Genomic DNA, 8,610 nt, shown 5'->3' with positions numbered 1-8,610 from the left:
GTGGCAGTGTTTCTTCACCAACTAGTATGCGTGGTAAGGTTTCCCCGGAAGTTACTTTTAACTCTATCATTGTGGGGGTGAGTGTATGGTTGTGTGGGTATGTGATCATACCATGGTGTAGGTATCAAGGCCAGAAGACAACTTTGTAGAGTCAGTTCTTTTCTTCCAAACCTCTCTCTGGGTTCTGGGATTAAACTCAGATGTACTCAGGCATGTACCTGTACCTACTTTATCATCTTTTTGTTCCCCAAAACTTTTCACTTTGTAAAAACCAGGGTCTCTTTATATAGTCTTGGCCATCCTGGAACTCAGAGATCTGTAGGAATAAATTTTTTGCAGCCTACTTTTAATAAGGGTTCAACCTCTCCTCTAGCCTGCCCAGCCAGGGTAGTAGAAGAGAAAAGTTAGCAGGTCAACACCAGGCACAAACCAGCAGCAGTAGTTCAGTCCTGAAGAAACTGCAAGGCTCACCAACCTTCTGCAACCTGAGGTAAGGCTGCAGAAGTGGCAAGCTACCACAGGAACCTTCTTCAGCAAATTTCTCTCAATGGAGGCATTACCACAAATTGAGCTTAACAACACTAAGTAAGGGAACCAATATGTGCACATCATTAGCAACAAATAGCAAGAGGAGAAAACCAAACTGATACTTAGTACTTCTCTCCCGCTGTCTGTGGGGTCATTTTTTTTTTAAGTTTTATTTTATTTTTTATGGCATTATTTGTGTGTGGGGTCACACCACAGTGGGAGTGTAGATAGCAAGCAGAGTACAGCTTGTGGAAGTCCATTCTTTCTTTTCTTTCTTTCATGTGAGTACACTGTTGCTGTCTTCAGACACCAGAAGAGGGCATCAGATCTCATTACAGATGGTTGTGAGCCACCATGTGGTTGCTGGGAATTGAACTCAGGACCTCTGGAAGAGTAGTCAGTGCTCTTAACCACTGAGCCATCTCTCTAGCCCCCATAGATTTATTTGCTTTATTTATATGAGTATACTGTAGCAGTTTTTCAGATACCAGAAGAGGGGCATCATCAGATCCCATTACAGATGGTTGTGAGCCACCATGTGGTTGCTGAGAATTGAACTCAGGACCTCTGGAAGAGCAGTCAGTGCTCTTAACTGCAGAGCCATCGCTCCAGCCCCTTGTGGGGTCATATTTATACTCCTTCATCACAGGTCTTTTCACATGTTTGTTATATCAAACCATACTTTCACCTGTCTGCTTCAGGAAAATATTCTTTCCTGTGTCTGCTTTAGCAAGACATCCTTTCACCTGTGTGCCCCAGCAAACCATCATTTGACATTGTTAGTAATTTCTTACCCCCAATAAGCCTGTATAAAAAACACACAACCCAGTTACTTTATTTATAACCTACATGCGTAGATTGGGCAGACCTATCACTATACTAATTTATTCACCAGCTATGAGACCCCTTGTTACTTGCAGCTTTTCTAGGCCATGTGGTTCTGCTTCATCTTCCTTCTACCTCCTTTTCCTCTGTCTCCTCTCTTTCCCCCTCTGAGCCCTCCAATCCCACCTTTCTCTTCCACCATTAGCTCTATCCTTTATTTGACCAGTCAGAATGGGAGAAGGTTCCTCAAAATCACCTGAGGATATGATGGACCCCTGGGGCCAGGGGCAGCCCCTCTTGAAGTAGAATTAACATCTAAATACAAACAGCACCAGGGCAGCCCACAACATTTCCCCCTTTTTGTTCAATTAAAAGGCTCTTTTCTCTCAGGTATAAATTGAGCATAATCATAACAATTGTGTAAATCACAAAGTATGATATTAAATTAACATCCAGTGCATTAGTTTATTAATTAAAGTACTCTACCACCTACCCTAACAAAGAGTTTATAATCTTATACCTGAGGTATGTTCTGATTTTAGCTTGTATCCCCATCTGAAAACTGTCCTTTAAACTCTATATCTCTTGATGGTAAATAACCTAGATTTGCTTATGAGACTATAACTAGTCTTCAACCCCATCAGAAATCTGAGAATGAATTAAATATTACCTGGGTATATAGGAAGCACAAAACATAGCTTCTAAACAAATTGAAGAGACAGCTGACTACCTGTTCAGCCCCTAATTTCTTATAATGTTGGAGCATCTGTCTTTGCCTTTCTGGCCCAGAACCATCTGGCAGCCCTTATGTGAAAAAGGAATATGAAGGACTAGCTTACCGTGTTGGCAGAGCTTAGCAGTCAACTATCTCACATCTGTTTGTCTTTTTTGTCTGCAGTTGAAATAGGCAATTTCTGTCCAGTGGCTACCTTGCCATGATAAGCAACATTTCCTGGAGGTAAAGATGCTCAATACCTTATTTGAACTGTGAAAGGGGTACTGTCAGGAGCAGAAATGTCTTTATTATATATTATATATATAATACATATTATATATATAACATTTAACAAATATATAATATATGTGTTATATATAATTATATATTAAGTAATATATAATCTAATATTTCTAAAACTTCCATCTTATTAGAGGCAGATGTCAGACCATTGTCTGTTTTAATTTGTATGGATATTCTCATATGGCCATAACTTCTAATAAATGTGTCATTACAGAATCAGCTTTTTCTGAAGCTAAGGCAATTGCCTACTGAAATCCTGAATATGTGTCTATAGTATGATGTACATACTTCTATTTACCAAGCTCTTTAAAATGGAAGACATCTATTTGTCAAATATAATTTCTTTGGGTACCTTTAAGGTTACTAAGAAACTTCAGAGATCCAACTGCCTCTGCTTCCTGAGTGCCACCATACCTGGCTCTTTTATTTGTATGAAAGATATGGGGATCTCCAGTATTTTAGGGTGGTCTCAAATTCCTTATGTGGTTTAGGATGACTTTGATCTTTTAATCTTTCTACCTTCACCTACTGAGCTGGAATGATAGGTGAGCACCAGCATATACCAGACTTTATATAGTGCCAGGGTCAAACCCGTGGGTTGGTTTTGGGTGTGGGGTGTGCTTGGTAAATATTTTGTCAGCTGGGCTACTAACCAAGCTCGGTTCTCTCTCTCTCTGTGTGTGTGTGTGTGTGTGTTTGTGTGTGTGTGATGATATCTGTTCTTTCTTTCTTCTTTCTTTCTTCCTTCCTTTCTCTCTCTTTCTCTCTTTCTCTCTTGTTTTGGATTAGGTCTAATTGTGCAGCCCAGCTGACTTCAGTGCTAGTATGACAACATGCAACACCACTGCCAGTTTGCTCTTTGTTTAAACAGTTGACAGTTATTATAATTAGGCCAATTCTTTGGTCAATATTCTAAAAAGCCAAAACGCATCCCTTCTAGGAATGCTTTCCCCACCTCTGTCCTCAGGCATGCTGTCCCCTTCCCCAGAGGTAGCTTGCTTGTTTTTTCCTGATATTTCTGGGAAATTTTATGTATATTTGGTTATTTGCATATAGATTTTTTTTGGTCTTTTTGAAACAAATGATGGGAGACCACATACATCATTCGGTATATTACCTTATTTTTCACTTAACTTTTTTTTGTTCAAAATCATTCTACACTAGTTTGCTGACTATAATTATGATCGCGTATCTTATTTTTACAGAAAAGTAAGCAGCTGGGTGGAGCTTAGTGGTAGAATGCTTGATTAACTCTAGCATGATTGTTCTCTAGCATGACATAAAGGTTAAAGGTCGGGGGTGGAGGGGAGTCTGGAGATAGCTCATTGGTAGAGAGCTTGTAGTGCACACATGGAAAGGCTGCAGGTTTCATCCGAAGGACTGGGAATGAAAATTGGCACCACATACTTGTATGGCCATTGTCGTTCAAGCAGGAGAGTCACTGGTCTGGGCTTTCTAGAGAGACCCTGTCTCAAAGAGAAGAGGAGAGGACATTAAATGCATCACAGATTGTGGTAGCAGGAAACACATACTTTAATCCCACAATGGCCCCGGGAGGAATGCAACCTGAGTGTTTTAGTTACTTTTCTATTGTGGCAAAACACCGACAAAGCCAATTCAGAGAGTGTTTTATTAGGCTTACATTTTCAGAGGGTTGGAATCCATGGTGCCTGAGTGAAGGTTTGGCAGCAAGACCAGCTAAGAGTTTTCATCTTGGTCTACAAGCAGAAGGCAAAGAGCACAGCGGGAATGGTGGGAGTCTTTTGGAACCCCAAGCCTGTCCTAGTGACACCTCCTCAGTGATACATGTCTTCTCCAGTAACATACCTGCTCTTTAGTGATACACCTCTTCCCCAGTGACACTCCTCTTCCAAGGCCACACCTCCCCAGTGACATCTTTTAGCAAGGCCACACACCCTAAAGCAGGTCTTTCTCATTTAAACTTTCAAACAATTCTGTGTGGCTAGAAGAACAAGTTTCAGGCCAGTCTGGGCGAATTACTGAGACTTTCCAATTCATGTGGGTTCTTTTGTTTTCCTTTGTTTTTTCTTTCTTCTCTTTGGAGTTGGGGTCTTTGCTGTGTTACTCAGGCTGGTTTAAAAATCTTGGGCTCAGGAAATGCTTCTACATTAGCCTCTTTGGCTCAACTCATGTTTTCATTCTACAACTTGTATTTGCTGGAGGTAAAAATTTCACTTAGGAAGTGGAAAGTTAAGTGTTGTGTTCCTTCCTCCTTCCATTTTCCCTTTCCAGTGGCAGCAAAGGAGCTCCGGGTTTAAAGCTTGGTAGTCCATCCAGCACTTTCCCATTGATAAGCCTGAGCCATACCCATCCTCTCTGGTGTCTTCTATGCTCCAGTCTGCAGGTAAGGTGGAGAAACCCTGCTAGCAGGGAAGGACTGAGTGTCTAGAAGTAGTAGGTATGATGGTTCACACCTTTAAAGCCCAGCACTCAGGAGGTGGAGGCTGCAGGATCTGATGAGTTGGAGACTAGCCTGGTTAGCCTGATGAGTTCTAGATCACCTGGAGCTACATACTAAAACCCTGTCTTTAAAAAAAGAAAGAAAGGAAAGAAAAGGAAAGAAAGAAATGGCCCTTAGTTCTCAATAAGTTTTTGTAGTTGTTAGAAACGATAGAATAAGGCCTACAATGCTTTCATATGAAGACAAGGGAATGAAGGAGTATAATTCTTTTTGTTTCTGAAACCTAAATTCTGGTATTTGAACTTTGTTTTTTGTATGTATGTATCTATGTATGTGTATATGTGGTTTTTGAGACAGTTTCTCTGTGTAGCCCTGGTGGCCTGGAACTTAACTCTGTAAACAGAATGATCTTGAATTCAGAGACCCTCTTGCCTTCAGAGTACTGAGGTTAAAGGCATGAGCCACCACCCCAGCTTTTTTACCCTGCATGTGTGTATTTTGTTCTTATTAGGTGCTGTTCATAGGTACTCTCAGGTCAGAAGTGTTGAACTCCCATCCTTTGCAAGAGCTACACCAAATACTTTTAATCTCTGAGTCTTATCATAGCCCTTGTTTTGTTGAAAAGGGAAGCAGCCCCAGCTGTTTCTTTATCAAATAATGCAAACTAATTCAGAATTCTAGACTTTTAAGGTTTTTTTTTTTTTTTTTTTAAAAGGTTTACTTATTTTATGAATGAGCACTCTATCCGAATGTACATCTGCATGCCAGAAGAGGGCATCCATCAGATTCCAGTACAGATGGTTGTCAGCCACCATGAGGTTGCTAGGAATTATTAAATTCAGGACCTCTGGAAGAGCAGCCAGTGCTCTTAACTACTGAGCCATCCCTCCAGCCTGACTTTAGAATTTTTCAAGATGCATTGGAAGTCTTAATTTTGCATGCAAATTTTGCTGTGCTCATGTTAAAGGAACATAACTGGATTTCGACCAGTCTATAAATGTTACAAAAGTTCTCAACCTGGGCTCTGGACTCGAGTTTAAATTCTGGCTCTATTATTTATCTGTTGTGTATAGTTGAGTGTAAGAAATACCAACTGTGAGTCTTCTGTATCACACACTATAAAAATGTGTGTTTTGGACAAGGACTTAAAATCTTTTAAATTTCTTCCTTCTTGTCAGACTTGTATGCAAATTTTTTATTCCTCCCCACCCTATAAAACCTTTGTCTACACAAAGGCTCACTACTCTAGTCTAGGAATTTGATGGCCTGGGACAGTGATTGCTTTTCCCTTTCCTCCTCCATTTCCTGTGCACCAATTCTTTTAAAAGAGTAGCCAATTGAATAAGAATGTGAGGCCAGACTCCAACCAATGGGAAAAGACAGTCACCACCTAAGGTAGAACAAAAACTAAAATCTTTCTTTATGTGTTCACTCTCTCAAGCCCATCTTTTTGTTGTTGTTTGGGTTTTTTGTTTGTTTTTGTTTTTCAAGACAGGGTTTCTCTGTCTATCCCTGGCTGTCCTGGAACTCACTCTGTAGATCAGGCTAGCATTGAATTCACAGAGATCCACCTGCCTCTGCCTCACAAGTGCTGGCATTAAAGGCAGATACCACTAGGCTCGACTGTTACAGTCTTCTTAGGTTCAAATGAGAAGTTGAAAGCATTTAGTATTCCAGGTAGGACTGAGATGTAGCTCCTTGTAGAGTGCTTACCTACCATCAATGATACTTGGTTTGATAGCCAGCATGGAAAAACCAAACAAAACCTGTGAGGTGCATTCCAAAAGCTTACAAGTCAGTGGAAAGGACAATAAACAAAACTCATTTGGGAATTACTAGAAGGCTTTACTGGGGCAGTGGAATTTTAATAGGAACTTGATGGATAAACGACTGGGTGGAGATGGGGGATGGATGAAAAAGTACAACTTTGGTCCACGTATGGACAGCGCTAGAAAAAGACCAGAAAGCAGACCTTGCCAGTTGAAATAAAAGCTGTGAATTTAAAATGGACAGACACTTCCCTGAGAGCTACAACTGTTAATGTGAGCTGCAAGGAGCTTCTACTTAGCTTAAGGCTAGTAGTCCTAGCAAACTGACTTGACACAGTTTTGGCCTGAGTTAACTTCCTAGGCAGAAAAACCACACCCACCAAGTCTCCAGCAGGGCTGGAAACCCAGCAGAGACAAGGAAGCAGAGAGATTGGCTTGGTTAGTAGTAGTGAGCGGATTTTCTAGGGCACAGGAGAAAATCAACATGGCATAAAGCAGTCTCTTTGGCAGCTGAGAGTTCAGAGGAAGCCTCCAAAGCTGGAAAGACAAGGCATGAGGCTTCACAGCTCGCAAAGGCTACAATTCAGGTTGAGGAAATTTGGTCAGTGTGTGTCCCCTGTTAAAAGGAGAGAGGGCGCCCCCTGGGAAGAGTGCTGGGTAGAGATGGTTGGAAGACTCAGATGAGGACGGAAGAGGGGTGGGGGTTAAGATGGGGGTAGCCTATTCGTCAGTTTTCTTTTTACAGAAGCTAAGTGTCCGGCATGATGGATTCCTGGGCTTCCAAAACGGCTGGGCTGAAAGGGATCTCGAAAAAATAACTGCTGCCACTTGTCCCGTGCCAGAACTGGTTACTTTCTTGAACACTTTTAACGCTAATTCTGCCTGGAGGTGAGTATTAATCATACCCCCTTTCGGGTAAGAAACTGAGGTTTGATGACTTCCTAAGGTGGAAAGGAGATTTTGTATATCCAAGGTCTTCTTCCGTTGGTCCTCACTACGTGTAAGTTATCAATTTGCAAAGGTTTAAGATAGGAAGCAGCGTGTGAGAGATGCCCAGTCTTTTATAAGGAACAACAACGTGGGTATACTTTTCAGAGAGAACCACGCCTCCCTTGTCGCGACAATATTAGTTACGGTTGCTTTCTTTTAAAATATGAAATCCTCACCATCCGAGAAGGCGGACATTCTATACTCCCTGATCACTCCAATGTTTCTCTCTCACCCGCACTGATTCCCACAGGTGACATCAATTCTCCGCCACCGGAGAATGAAAGCTTGGGACTACATTTCCCTGCAAGCCCTTTAGAAAAGGAGGCCAAGAGCAAAGAGACTTTCCGTTTCCGTTCGCTTGCAATTTGGCGTGTTCGTGGTGATACATATTTCAACAGTAGCGTCCTTTCTCTGTACAACTAAAGCAGAGACTACATACCCCAGCAGGTACTGGCACCAAGAGCAAGCAACTAGGTTGCCATCTCTGCAGTAGTCCTTTCTTAAACATCCGCCGAGAATAGTCTTAGCGGCTGGACTACAAATCCCATAGCATTGTCTGCTCGTTCACCCTCCATCTTTGTGGTAGTCCCCGCCCCGCTCACTTCCATTGTCTCGACAGAAGATAAAAGAGGGGCGCTGGGATGACTACAATTCCCGGCTGGCTTTGCATCATCGAGCGTGGGATTTAGATAGTTCAGGCGGGCGAGGAGCTCCAAGTGGTAGAATGAAGCGACCAGGAAAGGCTAGGTATCCTGTCTTTACGGTAGTCTCTTTATCCTCCCTGTTTTGGCATTCTTAAAGGAACATAGGAAGGCTAGAAAACTACTATTCCCATCCCACTTCATAAGATCGACTTATTAGGTGTACGCCCCTCGTTCGCCATCTTGTTTGTAGTCCTCGTTTCTTTTCACCTTTCCATTGTTCCTGATGAGTAGACATGGCAGCGGGAAGGCTGCAGATGGACTGCGACTCCCGTCAGGTACCACACACGCGGAGGGTTGTGGACCAGAGGGCGTGTGAGTGCCTGGAAAGGAGGTTGGGTCGGGGGGAAAAGGCCA

This window comes from Micromys minutus, assembly GCF_963924665.1.
Source record: "Micromys minutus genome assembly, chromosome: 2".
In the NCBI taxonomy this organism is placed as follows: domain Eukaryota; kingdom Metazoa; phylum Chordata; class Mammalia; order Rodentia; family Muridae; genus Micromys; species Micromys minutus.
The sequence above is the reverse complement of the archived record's forward strand: the minus strand, read 5'-3'. Positions refer to the sequence as shown.